At 43.8% G+C, this 14540-nt stretch overlaps 1 protein-coding gene and 1 pseudogene across 1 annotated transcript in view; both read right to left on the bottom strand.

Moving 5' to 3' along the window:
* The window catches only part of SV2C (synaptic vesicle glycoprotein 2C), a 182042-nt gene that overhangs the window by 36806 nt on the left and 130696 nt on the right, over positions 1-14540 (bottom strand). The gene's annotated exons all lie outside the window — the stretch shown is intronic.
* Positions 5940-7415, bottom strand: LOC103079048 (G2/mitotic-specific cyclin-B1-like; annotated as a pseudogene).

Consider the following 14540-nt stretch of genomic DNA (forward strand, 5'->3'; position numbering starts at 1 on the left):
CAAGATGAGTTACATTTTCATTTGAGAGTGACACAAAGCCCAAACCACAAACATCAGGAAGTGGGGAGACATGAGCATGGAGTGAAGGACTAGAATGTGATACAAGCCACATGCAACTGGGAAAGCGGTTGCTGCTTTAGGATATTCACCCGCACTTAGTGAAATGGATTCTCTCCTTCATGTTGGCACCACGCCTTTTTTGTCTTTAAAAAAAAAAAAAAGAGAGATTCTTGCATAGACGGTTGTTCTAATTGTCCTTTGGACTTTGTTTAAAATACCCATTAGAATATCATACTGAGGGATTTATCTAAACGTAATATACATTCCAGGCAAGGAAGGACCTCAATTAGGGTATTACAGAAAGCGGAGACTGTGCAGCGCTAATCAGCGTGGCACTAATAAGAGCGTCATGTGTCTTGCATGATAATCAAGGCCATTTACCAGGCTCAAGCTGATGTGCTCTGAATGCAGAAACCAGATGCCTCCCCAGCTGCCTGACTGTCTGAAATCTTTCAATGTGCCAAGGCAGAAGAGTGGTCCGCACGGAGAAGAATGCTGGCTTTCATGTTCTTTTTCTGGGCTCTGTCCCTGAGGTGAACTGGCACCTACTCTACTGATCTATATTTAATTGCTAGTTATATGATATTTTCAATGACCTGGTTCCTTGGTAAGAAGGCATATTTTAGGTACAAGACACAAACGTCCTAAAACATTAGTATTATTAATTAATATTAATAAAAAAATACTATAGGTGAGATCAGTTTTCAATAGCTAAAACATAAATCACCTATATTTATGTGTCAGTGGTCTTCACTCACAAGGCACATAGCCAACTAAAATTCTCTTTGCAAAGGTGGCTCCAAATATGCTTTCTCAAGTGGCCAACAAGCTTAGGAAGGGAACAATGATCAGATGAATTTCTGCTTTTATTCCTATAGAAATAAAATGTTATCCCCTCAACCTGTCGCTGGTTTAAAATATAAATACTATCTAATCAGCATGAAACATTAATCCTCAGCTAGAAACTCAGGTTGTCACACATCTAGTATTATCTGTGGCTCCGTAAGATTCAACCAGGTGCAGCTGGACAGTCCTTGCGCCAATATCAGCAGACATTTTTCACCTTCCTCTCATTTGTTAAAGAAAAGGGGGGAAAAGCAAGGGTGAAGACAATAGGTAAATACACTATGGTACAGCCATGCTATAGAAGACGGTATAACTATTGGCAAAAAAAGTGAGGTAGATTTTTCTGAACTGATTTGGAAACTGTACAGGTTACATGCTCAGTGAGAAAAAAAACTCTTTTCAAACCAATGTAAATAGTAGTGATTTCATTTTTATACACACATAAACGATATCATTATATCTAGAAAACAAGTGGGAGGAAAAGATACTCAACTATTTTACATGGTTATTCAGGGTAGGGGGTGGGAGCTATTAGGGGCCTTTCACTTTGGCATTATTTAATTTTTGAGTTTTGTATCACCTTGTACTACTTTTTACTGAGGGGGAAAAAACCTTTTCAAAGAGTTGCAAGCCTTTGATTTTTCTGAAATGTAAGGTCTGATGGGAAAAGAGAGGAGATGAGGAAACTGGAATGATAACTGTGACAGTGTTTAGCATCCATACAATTTTCAGAACTAAACTAACATTGTCAATTCTGACTCTGACGAATCTTGACATTGACACTACAGGGCTCATTTATGGAGAGCGGTGAGGAAGTGCCTCGGTGTCTCTGGGTGGGAAAGAAAATGATATTCACAGATCTTTCATCTGTAAACCTGTATCTCTAGTCATAGTCTGATTTTGGATTCTCAGGCCAAGGCCAGTTGCATCTTGAGCGGTAATGGCACAAGCACTATTGCCAACAGTGATACACAAAGAAATCACACACACACAGCTCGTGGGGATCTGTCTGCAGCACAAAATCATGCATTCAAGAAGTGAGAGCCAATTCAACTGGAATTACACACCCCAGGGAGAGGGTGCAACTAACTGTCGTAGTCGTCTGTCTCTAAGAGCAGGCCTAGGCCACAGGCTGACCTTTCTTGCTGGTTTCTCTATTTCTGTTTCCAAGCTCTGGTCCTACCATTTGGAATGCACAGAGCCAGAGTCAACAGCAGGAGGAAGTCACATTATGCTTCTGGTTCCTGATTCTGACTTGGGATCCTAACCACACTTTTGAAGAAACACATTGCCTGGTGGCTTTTGAAACGCAGAAATTTATGGGCTTATTTTTCAGGGTTTATCTGCTGTGAGTGCTCCAGATACGAAAAGAAAGAATGAGAGGACCTTTCCAGAAAGAGTTCCTGGTAAAAGCATGTAAGACTCATTCAAGCATGGTGCTTCCCAAGCTTCACTGACAGAAATGAGTCCAAGGCTTTGAAAAAAGCTGACAGCATAAAGTGTGTGTGTGTGTGTGTGTGTGTGTGTGTGTGTGTGCGTGTGTGTGTGTGTGTGTGAGAGAGAGAGAGAGAGATGTGTGTGTGTGTGTGTGTGTGTGAGAGAGAGAGAGAGAGAGAGAGAGAGATGTGTGTGTGTGTGTGTTTTAAACAAAGGTCCTTTGGAATTTTCTTTTGTAGACAGACAATAATATAGTACTAGTACTATGATTATGTAGGTCAAGGACTTCCCTGGTGGTGCAGTGGTTAAGAATCCGTCTGCCAATGAATGGGACACGGGTTCGAGCCCTAGTCTGGGAAGATCCCACATGTAGTGGAGCAACTAAGCCTGTGCGCCACAACTACTGAGCCTGTACTCTAGAGCACATGAGCCACAACTACTGAGCCCGTGTGCCATAATTACTGAAGCCCACACGCCTACAGCCCATGCTTTCCAACAAGAGAAGCCACCACAATGAGAAGCCTGAGCACCACAAGGAAGAGTAGCCCCCGCTCGCCGCAACTAGAGAAAGGCTGCACACAGCAACGAAGACCCAACACAGCCAAAATAATAATAATAATAATAATAATGTAGGTCAATTGAAATTTCATCAAAAATTTTTCTATAAATATATATCACAATAGCCTATAGGATAGTCAAATTTTGACCATATACAAATGAAGCTTAAAAATGCATATAAAGGCAGCTCACTACTCTGTAAATACACACTGAATATATTCATATTTATTATCTTATAGCACATATAGGCACACATTAACTTTCCTTCTCTGTTTTACACACATAAATATTTATTTAAAAGGAACTGTATAGGGCTTCCCTGGTGGCGCAGTGGTTGAGAGTCTGCCTGCTGATGCAGGGGACGCGGGTTCGTGCCCCGGTCCGCGAAGATCCCACATGCCGTGGAGCGGCTGGGGCTGTGAGCCATGGCCGCGGAGCCTGCGTGTCCGGAGCCTGTGCTCCGCAACGGGAGAGGCCACAACAGTGAGAGGCCCACGTACCACATAAAAAAAAAAAAAAAGAAAAAAGGAACTGTATATGTTTTGCAGACTTATATTAATATATAAACTCTTACATAAGCTGATGTCCGTGGATGAATAATAATAAATCAACTATGTTCATTTTGTGAACAGGCATCGTTTTAGGAAACTGAAAAGCAAACAAAAATAAATATTGGGAATTCTTACATTAGGTAGAAAGTTGGACTAATAGACTCTAAAGCCGTTTCTGGGGCTCAGGTTCTCTCTGATTCTAAGATCTTGTGCCTGGACCAGATGAAGCCACAGGAAAACCTCTCTTGAGTATAAACCCATGGTAAGAAATGGAACACTTTCAAAATTGAACAGAACAAAACAAACTTCTAAACCACAATTTGTACTGACACAAGTGCCCAAAGGTTGGTAGAGAACTTGTAGCAAAATGATACTTATTCTCCATGTTAGCAAATCAGTCAATCCACTTTCAAATCAGCTGTCCTTAAAAAACTATATATATATATATATATATATATATATATATATATATGGGCCTCTCACTGCTGTGGCCTCTCCCGTTGCGGAGCACAGGCTCCGGATGCGCAGGCTCAGCGGCCATGGCTCACGGGCCCAGCCGCTCCGCAGCATGTGGGATCTTCCCGGACCGGGGCACGAACCCGTGTCCCCTGCATCGACAGGCGGACTCTCAACCACTGCGCCACCAGGGAAGCCCTAAAAAAACTATTTTTTTCTAAACAGTGCTCCATACCACTTCATGATCCCTATTCTATTCCAGACGAAGATTTCTCTTTGTTCTTTGCACATGGTGTCAGCAAGAGTTTGCTCATGATCAGTAAAAGCTCTCTCTTCATTTCCAGCAGATTTTTAATGACAGAGCACAGAAATGCTCATGGAATCCACTCTTAGAGGAAAGTTTTTCTCCCCAGGGTGGGGATGAGGAAGGGGCTGTAGTATTTCCCGTGTTATGACAACAGAGGTCAGCCTGAGTGTTCTTTGTTGCTGCTGCCAAAGGTCACACTCATACATCTCCACTAACTGTTGACCTCTCTACCTGCTCCTGTTTTTCCAGCCCCATTTCTTGCCTTGTAGCCTCTGATCCAGAACAAATCGTTTAACGCTTGACAAGCAAAACAGCTGCTTAGCTCATGATTCAGACCCAAAATGGCCCATAGAGTTTTGTCATTTATGTCAAAAAAATTCCATTCTAACAGGCTAGGAAATGCATGCGATCTCAATGACCTGGGAGCTCAAGGAAGGGGACATCACACCCTGCTTCCAGGCACAGTGGGTGGAAATATGAGTCTGGAGAGGTCCACTCCATTAGCCCCATAGCCGGATACTGTTCACTTGTATCCAGTTTAAACCCACCCAGAGAACAGCCTTCTGATCTTTGTGGTGTCTGTGGTCATAGGATGTTTGTGGTCATAGGATGCTTCATGAAAGGCCCCAGCCCGGGTGGAGATGCTCAACCTTCCTTCCTTACAGCCTTCCAGACCAGGAATGTGGAAGCCAGCCTCTACTCTCTTCCCTCCCTGTGTCTAGTCAATCACTGAGAAATATGATGCTATTTTCTGTATTTCTCCCAAACTTGTTCCTTTCTTTCCACCTCTGCTTTAGGCCAGGCCCTCATCCCTTGTCCAGCTCACCCTAACAGGGCTGATGTGCAGCTGGCATGGATCTGTAGGGCTGTGCCCACTTCTGCAATACAGAAGTATGTGTGTCATGGATACTGCCCTGAGTCCTGAGCCTTGGATCTCTCCATGGCCCAGCAACAGCGGGGCCTGCTTGACCCAGCAGGGGCCTCAGGACCTGGTTCCAGTGCTTTGGCTTTCTTCTCCTCTGACTGGGAAATGCCCTGTGGTTAAATGATTTTAATATCTCCTGTTTTTTTCTTCTGGGAACAACGTGTGTTAATTTTATTAGGAATAGCTGATGTACAATATTATATGTTTCAGGTATACAACACAGTGATTCACAATTTTTAAAGGCTATACTCCATTTATAGTTATTATAAAATATTGGCTATATTCCCTGTGCTGTGCTATAAAACATATCCCTGGGCTTATTTATGTTAGACATAGTGGTTTGTATCTCTTAATCTGCTACCCCTATCTTGCCCCTCCACCTTCCTTCTGCCCACTGGTAACCGTTAGTTTGTTCTCTATATCTGTGAGTCTGTTTCTATTTTGTTATATTCACTAGTTTGTTTCATTTTTTAGATTCAACATATAATTGATTATAATATAGTATTTGCCTTTCTCTGACCTATTTCACTAAGCATAATACCCTCCAAATCCATTGTTGCAAATGGCAAAATTTCATTCTTTTCTTATGGCTCTGTAGTATTCTGTTGTGTACATATACCACATCTTCTATATCAATTCATCTGTTGATGAACACTTCGGTTGCTTCCATACCTTGGCTATTGTAAATAATGATACTATGTACACTGGGGTGCACGTACCTTTTTTTTTTTTAATATGTACAGATGGCACGTGGTGCCAATTTTATTTGCATATATTATAGTATTCCGAAGTTCACAAGTTACACCTTTGCCACAGCCTTGGCTAAATCTTGAACAAGTACAGAATTCAGCTGTGCTAGAGTGCTGATCTTAGCATGCTTAGATACGGCATACTTGTTCTTGATAGTCATGTGCTTTGTAAGCCCACGATTCACCATGACTATATTCTTAGCCAGGTGTGGCATAACAACAAGAAGGGATTGTTGACAGTGTATGACAGGTAATGCTGTAGAGTTGGTGTCCATTCACCATTATCAAGAATTTTCAGTGCTAAGCAAAAAGCTCCCGCTGCAACCTGAGAAGGAGGAAAGTGCACCATATCGCAGTCCAACATAGTTCCAACAGATATTTGGCCAGAGTTTGTAGCTCAGCATCAACCTCTCCAATCTTAGATGCTCTCTGAAGGAAATGCAGGGGTAGAGGGCGACCCAGACTAAAATTTAAAGCTCTTAGAATCTTCATTTCCATCTGTCTGATTTGGTACTTAGTGTAGGTGTTGTCAGTCACAAAGGCAAAGTCACCAATTTCTGGAGGGTACATTTCCTCATATTTGCTTGCAATAAACATGGCAGTGACACCAACCAGCTGCAGCATCTTCCTGGGCACACAACTATCCTGCATGAACTGATCAATAATGGAAACAGTCATGTACACGGTCTCCTGGAGTAAGTGAATTTCATTTGAACCTGCACTAGCCAGTCAATTAGGATGGCTTTCATGTTTCCAGTGATTTCACGACCCAGTAGGTATTTTGATCTGACAGCTTCCACTTCCTCAAGTTGTCTCAGATAAGCATAGATATCTTTTACATATTCACTACAAAGGTTTGGATCCGCTCTGTCTTCTGCATCCACATCATTCACTGCAAGAATTACATCAGAGAAAGCCTGGCACAGATACTCTTCTGCAGGGGCACAGCCAGATGTTTCCATGGGGCTTAGAGAGGGAGTATCAACCAAAATAGGCTCAGGGGGAAGTTTCTCTTCTTTAACAGGCTCGGGTTGTGGCTCTGGCTCCAGATCCAGCTCCGTTTGGGGCTCCGGCACAGGTACAGGAGCCTTTTCCAGAGGTTTTGGTAGATTTTTAGCAATAACTTTTCCAGCACCTAAATTTTTTGCTTCCTTTTTCAGGGGTAGTTTGGCCTGTGGCTGTTCACTGACTCTGTTGCCGATGTCTCCAAGAGCTGTTCTTGGCCTCAGCCCGGGCTTAGAGGTTGCAACAGTGGCCACAGGCACGCGCTTTGTGCCTGCCATACTGACCTTCGCCTTATTTTCAGCATTAATTTTCGTGTTCTTCCTCTCTCCATCCGTCTGCACCCCAAACTCTCCCACCATTTTAGGGGCCCACCGACCGCCATCCTCCCCCCAAATCTGTCCCGGTCCACTCCTGCCAGGGGAACTCCAGCAGGCGAGATAGGGAGAGGAGATGCAGCGAGCCAGGAGGGCCGCGTTTGTTCACCGTCCCTAGCAGCTCACCCTGGTGATCCGGAGCGCCATGGCTTCCTCTGCACCAGGCAGCAGCTCAGTGGGGAGAAGCACAGCACGGGAGCCACTGACCAGCCGGGGACCTTGAACCCACCGCAGGCCAAGAGCCATATTCCCTCACGTACCTTTTTGAAGTAGTTGTTTTCGTTTTTTTCTTCAGATATAAACCCAAGAGTGGAATTGCTGGGTCATATGGTAGTTCTATTTTCAGTTTTCCTTCTTTTCTTTTTTTTTAGTATTTATTTATTCATTTGTTTGCCCTGGGTCTTAGTTGTGGCCAGCGGGCTCCTTAGTTGTGGCTTACCAGCTCCTTAGTTGCAGCACATGGGCTCCTTAGTTGCGGCAGGCGGGCTCCTTAGTTGTGGCATGCGAATTCTCAGTTGCAGCATGCATGTGGGATCTAGTTCCCTGACCAGGGGTCGAACCTGGCCCCCCTGCACTGGGAGCGTGGAGTCTTATCCACTGCACCACCAGGAAAGTACTGCTTTCCACAGTGGCTGCACCAATCTACATTCCCACCAACAGTGTACAGTCCTCTCCACACCCTCGCCAGCATTTGTTATTTGAATACCACCTCTCTTTAACAGAGCTTCCAACCAGCTTCCAACCTGCCTAGTCTAATCTATCTTCCATGTACCTTCAAGAGATCTTTCCATAAGAAAAACGGAATCACAAACCCACTTACTAGCTTGAAACCTTTTAGTGGTTCTCCACTGGCCCTTCAGGATAAAGTTCAGATTCTTTAGTGTGGCCACAGGGCCCTCCAAGACCTGGCTCCTGCCCATCTCTCCAGCCTCATTCCTCAGAAATCCCTCCTTCCAGTCTTTGCTACCTGCTGTGCAACATCTTTGCATCTTTACCCTCCCCCGTCCTTGTCAGTTTGGAGAACTCCTAAGCTTCAGTCTTCTTTTCACCAAGTAGAGAGGAACATCCTCTGTAAATTCTTCCAGACACATTAACACGTATTCACTTCCCCCACTGAGCTATCTTGGGATCCTGTGAATTCCCACAGCCCTTAGCATGGTGCCTGACACAGAGAAAAGCCGCAGCAGAGAGTGATCATTCATCGGCAAGTCTCTTCCTGGAGGGTAGGGGCCATGTCTTATTCATCTTTAGTGCAAAACGTGGCAAAGAGTAGTCACTCGACAAATGCTTGTTTAGTTAATCAATAAATAACCTGTTCTTGGATTCCTTTAAAATCAGAGTATTTGCCTAATACCTTCAAAAGTGACTTTCTGGAAACATATCATTATATTTCCTATTTTCCAAATATATGGAGTTTTGTTTTGGTAACTGATTTCTAGCTGAATTTCCTTGTGGTAGGAGATCATGCATGGTGGTATTTTGAAATATGGTGGAACTGCTTCACGACTTTAAAAAAATTTTTTTATTTCTTGGTCGCACCGCATGGCATGTGGGGTCTTAGTTCCCCAACCAGGGATCAAACCCACGCCCCCCAGGCAGTGGGAGTGCTGAGTCTTAACCACTGGACCACCAAGGAAGTCTTTACAATTTTTGTTTTTTTGTTTTTTCAAGCTTTATTGAGGTATGATGGAAAATTTTTAAATGTACCCGTTTAAAGTGTACAATGTGATGATTTGATATATATATATATATATATATATATATATATATATATAGCTTGTGAAATGATTATCATAATCAAGTTAATACACATATACATCAACCCACATTTAAAAGGTCTACTCCACAAATTTCAAGTATACAATACAGAATTTTTTATCTACTGTCACTATGACACACACAGAACTATAGTCGTATTAGATCCCCGGAACTCATTCAACTTACAACTGAAAGTTTGTACACGTTGCCAATACTTCATTTCCCCCAGTTTCTAATGTTATAGCTTGGCTTCCCTCTAGGGCAACGAATGTACTTTCTCGTGGACAGACTTAAGACTTCCCCCACATGAACTGGACTTCCTTTTGGAAAAGCAACTCTCAAGAGTTCACATACCAACACGTAACTCAAAGGGGCACTTCTTATGTCTTTAAAGCATGTTTCATACAGATTGTTTGAAAATAAGACATAGGAACCCAAATCAGTTCAATTGTTGGCAGAAACCCAGTTCACTCTTGCCCATCCCTGATTTATGACCCTGCATGAGACATACAAATGCTATTTCTCCTCACCCGCCCCCCACCCCCTTTCCCTTTGTTTCAAAATGTCAGGCATCTACCCAGAGTTACATTTCACCTTTGCTCTCTGGAAAGGCTGATTGCTTTGGTCATTAATCTTGGCCCAGAAAGAAGGTCCTCACCGCTACCGACTGTGGAAATGATTGGTCCTGGTGCATCCCAGAGAATGGTTTTCTAGGGCTGCGGCGCCAGAAAAATCAAACCCAGAGTGACTGAGTCTGGGACAAGTGCAGCAGTTTTTCACTCAACGTCACCTTCTCTGGCTGCTACTTAAGAGAAATGATGTAATAACTCAGGGAGCCCACGGTGACAGAGCACTAGAGCACAGGCAGACTGCTGCTCCAGTAGAGCAGCTATAAAACCAGCTTTAACCAGAACGCTAGTACCAGAGCTTACAGATTCACACGTGGGCTCCCTTTCTCCTCATGATGGCGCACCCCACTCTGATTACAGTTGTGGTAAAGGACAGGAAGCTTTGAGCTTCCAACTGCAGCCTCCAGGAGGGATACAGATGAAGTGTATTCAAGGCCTGTAGCAGATTCCCAGAATATTTATAGTACACTCACCATGTGCCAGGTACCTCACGCACATCATCTTGTTTAATGCATCAACGATCCTGCTTTCCCTGCCACCCTGATCCCCCACCGCAGGGTGGCCACATAAAATCAGGTCACCAGTCATATTCGATCTAAAAAATTTTTAGTATAAGTATGTCCCATGCAGACTTCCCTGGTGGCACAGTGGTTAAGAATCTGCCTGCCAATGCAGGGGACACGGGTTCCAGCCCTGTTCCGGGAAGATCCCACATGCTGCGGAGCAACTAAGCCCGTGTGCCACAACTACTGAGCCTGCACTCTAGAGCCCGTGAGCCACAACTACTGAGCCCATGTGCCACAACTACTGAAGCCCGCGTGCCTGGAGCCCGTGCTCCGCAACAAGAGAAGCCACCGCAACGAGAAGCCCGCGCACCGCAACGAAGAGTAGCCCCCGCTCACCACAACTAGAGAAAGCACTCATGCAGCAAGGAAGACCCAACGCAGCCAAAATTAAATAAATTAAAAAGAAAAAAAAAAAGTATGTCCCATGCAGTATTTGGGACATACTTACACTAAAAATTATTTGCTGTTTACCTGACATTCACTTTTTTAAAATTCAAGTTTAGTTGATTTACAATGTTGTGTTAGTTTCAGGTGTACAGCACAGTGATTCAGTTATACATAAATATATATCTATTCTTTTTCAGATTCTTTTCCCTTATAGGTTATTACAAAATATTGAGTATAGTTCCCTGTGCTATGCAGTAGGTCCTCGTTGGTTATCTACTTTATATATAGTAGGATGTATAAATTAATCCCAACCTCCTAAGTTATCCCTTTCCCCCTTGGTAACCATAAGTTTGTTTTCTATGTCTGTGGGTCTATAAAATTCACATTTAACTAGGCATCCTAGTAGCATTTTTATTTGCTAAATATGGTAATCATATCTTAGGAGACATTTGGCAATGTCTGGAGACGTTTTTTGATTACCATGAGCTTGGGGGAGGAGGGTTACTACTGGCATCTAGTGGGCAGAGGCCAGGGATGCTGCTAAATATTTTATAATGCACAGGACAGCTCCTTCCACCCCCAAAGAATTATCCAGCCCAAATGTCAATAGTGCCCAGGATGAGATCCTGCTGTAAACTAGTCACTGTGCCCATCTGTGGCACAAGTACTCAAAATTGATAGAGATAATAAGGATATTTTAAAACTTGTTTTCAGACAGAGGTTTGGAAACAGACTTCAGAAGACATTAGATTTCATTCCTGTACGAATGCATTTTGTTTTTCTGCTAGTTTTTCTTATTAAGTTTTAAGCTCTTTTGATTATTTTTGCTACGAAATTGGTCTACAGGGGTTGCCATTTTTTTCTACTCATATGCTTTGTTTTTTTGTTTTTTCTTTAAATAAATTTATTTATTTAATTTATTTATTATTTTTGGCTGCGTTGGGTCTTTGTTGCTACTCTTCCTTGTGCTGCGCGGGCTCCTCATTGTGGTGGCTTCTCTTGTTGCGGAGCACGGGCTCTAGGCATGTGGGCTCAGTAGTTGTGGCTCGCGGGCTCTAGAGCGCAGGCTCAGTAGTTGTGGCGCAAGGGCTCAGTTGCTCCGCGGCATGTGGGATCTTCCCGGACCAGGGCTCCAATCCGTGTCCCCTGCATTGGCAGGCGGATTCCCAATCACTGCGCCACCAGGGAAGCCCTCCTCATATGCTTTTAAACACACCCTAAAGAACAAGTAAAGGTGGCACACAATAAGAACAAAGGAATGTTTTTTTCCCCTGGGGTTTTGGTAGAGGGCAGCATTCTCCATCAAATGCTTTCTGATAACACCTGCAGCGTATAAATGCTTATTACCAAAAAAAGAAGGTAATAACCATCTACTTCCTGCAGCATTTGTGTTCTTGTTTCATAGTGTGGGAAAGTTTGCTCTTAAAATTCCCTGCTAATCCTCAGGAATGGGGAAACAGTGCCATTAGTAAAAGCACCTGGCTTTAACCGCCTGTCCCGACAAGGTCACTCTAGTAGAGCCGTGGCCATTCAGCGGGAGGGGCCCACACTGGGTTCCAAAGACCTGCACTCAGAACTCTGGGAAACATGTATTCTCTTCAGGTCGTCTCAGCTCCTGCGTCCTGGAGTCCGCCTCTCTGTTCCCATGCCTCATCCATGATGACGCCATGATATCACCATCACCAAAGTTCACTACCTTCTGTCAGCACTCACAGCCATCATCCATAACGACTCATCTTTTCTTCCCTTCTGCCTGATCTTCTCCTCAAACCCTGCTGCTTCATTTTCCAGTGTTCCGGAGGGTGGCCCAGTAAGTCCACCTCAACACTGAAATGCTTTACTGCAGCCTCAACCTTTCCACTCTCCCCATTCTTTTTTGAACTTGCCCATTAGGGACTCCCCTTCTGTCCACCTGCTGAATACAGTATCAAGATTCCCTCTTTCCCATCTTGAGCTCCTTGTATCCCAGGGGACTCCTCCTGCCCTAAGCAGTCAGAGTCCCTATGGGCACGCAACGACCAGCCTTTCAGATATGCTCAGATAACATACTCAGCTTAGGCTCCAGTGGGACATGGCTACAACCCACTTTATAGATTTAAAAACTGAAGATTAAAAAAAGAATCAGCCTTAGCACTGAATTACCGTTGTTCAACATCATTGGTCTTCAGGGTCATGCAAATTAAAACCACAGTGAGATACCATTCCATGCCCACCTAGGGCTGGCAAGGATGTGGGGCAACTGGAACTCTCAGACATTACTGGTGAGAGTGCAAAATGGTACAACTTTAGAGAACTGGCAGTTTCTTAAAAAATTAAACGCACACCTACACTGTGATCCAGAAATCCTACTCCTGTGTATTTACCGAAGAGAAATGAAAATGTAAGCAGAGCTGAAGCTGCTCAGAAGACTTGTATAAAAATGGTCAGAGAGGGCTTCCCTGGTGGCGCAGTGGTTAAGAATCCGCCTGCCAATGCAGGGGACACGGTTTCGAGCCCTGGTCCGGGAAGATCCCACATGCTGCGGAGCAACTGGGCCCGTGCACCACAACTACTGAGCCTGCGCTCTAGAGCCCACGAGCCACAACTACTGAAGCCCATGTGCCTAGAGCCCGTGCTCCGCAGCAAGAGAAGCCACCGCAATGAGAAGCCCACACACCACAACGAAAAGTAGCCCCCGCATAGCAACGAAGACCCAACGCGGCCAAAAATAAAAATAAATAAAACAAATAAATTTATATTTAAAAAAACGGTCAGAAAGCAGCCTTTAGAAAAATTAAAATTAACCCGTCTTCTCCCCCCAAAAAGCCCCACATAAAACTGCAGGCAACTCAACTGTCCATCAATGGGAGAATGGAGGAACACATTATGTGAATCTATATAAAGGGATTCTATTTTACAATAAAAAGGAATGAACTACTGATACGTGCAACGTTATGAATTTATCAATGAATTTTTAAAACATTATGCTGAGTTAAAGAAGCCAGAAAGTTCTATACTTTATTTCTGTGAAATTCAGGAATGGGCAGAACTAATCTTTGGCTATAGAAATCAGAACAGTGGTTGACTTTGGGGTGGGGAGTGGAGGGACTGACTGAAAATGGGTATAATATCCTATTTATCTTGATTTGGGCGGTGGTTACGTGGATGTATACAATTGTCAAAATCCGTAGAACGGTACACTTAAGAGGAATCTTTTTGTGTGTAAATTACAACCTCAACTTAACAAAGAGTGGTCAGACGACAACAGGAGCAAGATTACATTATCAGTAATATACCAAAGCTCCAGGCATAGGACTAGATACTTTATAAACTAATCTGATTTGGAAGCATTCAAACTGTATTGCTTTGGGCTTAGCACTACTGTCAACTGGTTGTGTCTGAACAGACAACATTCTTTTTGGTTTTAACAGCAGAGGTGATCAAACGCCAGGCAGGGCTCAGGTTCCATACTGAAGCTCCTTCCACTCTCTTGGCCAAGCTCTCCCGGACAAAGGTAACTCCTGGAGAGGGAGTTCCTAACCCTGGGGACTAAGGAAATGCAGGCCATTCCTCCTTGCCAAAGGGAGATTTCCTGAGGCAGTTGCCCTTCTGATCGTGACCATGCTATGCTGCCCAGAATGGTCTCTAGCAGCCATCTAGATAAATCACATACGAACTACAGCCTGCAGTGAAGCGCCACACAGTCCGGAGCTACTGTTTCTAAGGATTCAAACTACAGAAGAGATAGTTCTGACTTTTGTGACCTCAATGAGGACTTCACCTTCTACCGTATATCTCCTAGCCAAACTCCTGACACACACACACACACACACACACACACACACACACACACACACACACGAGCTAGAAAGAACATTTAGCCCCAGAGGCAGCAATAATTGTGAGATTACTGAATAAGATTACATGTCAATTAATAAGATTAATAGATAAGT

Source organism: Lipotes vexillifer, unplaced genomic scaffold (assembly GCF_000442215.2).
Source record: "Lipotes vexillifer unplaced genomic scaffold, Lipotes_vexillifer_v1.1 scaffold779, whole genome shotgun sequence".
NCBI classification, from domain to species: Eukaryota; Metazoa; Chordata; class Mammalia; order Artiodactyla; family Lipotidae; genus Lipotes; species Lipotes vexillifer.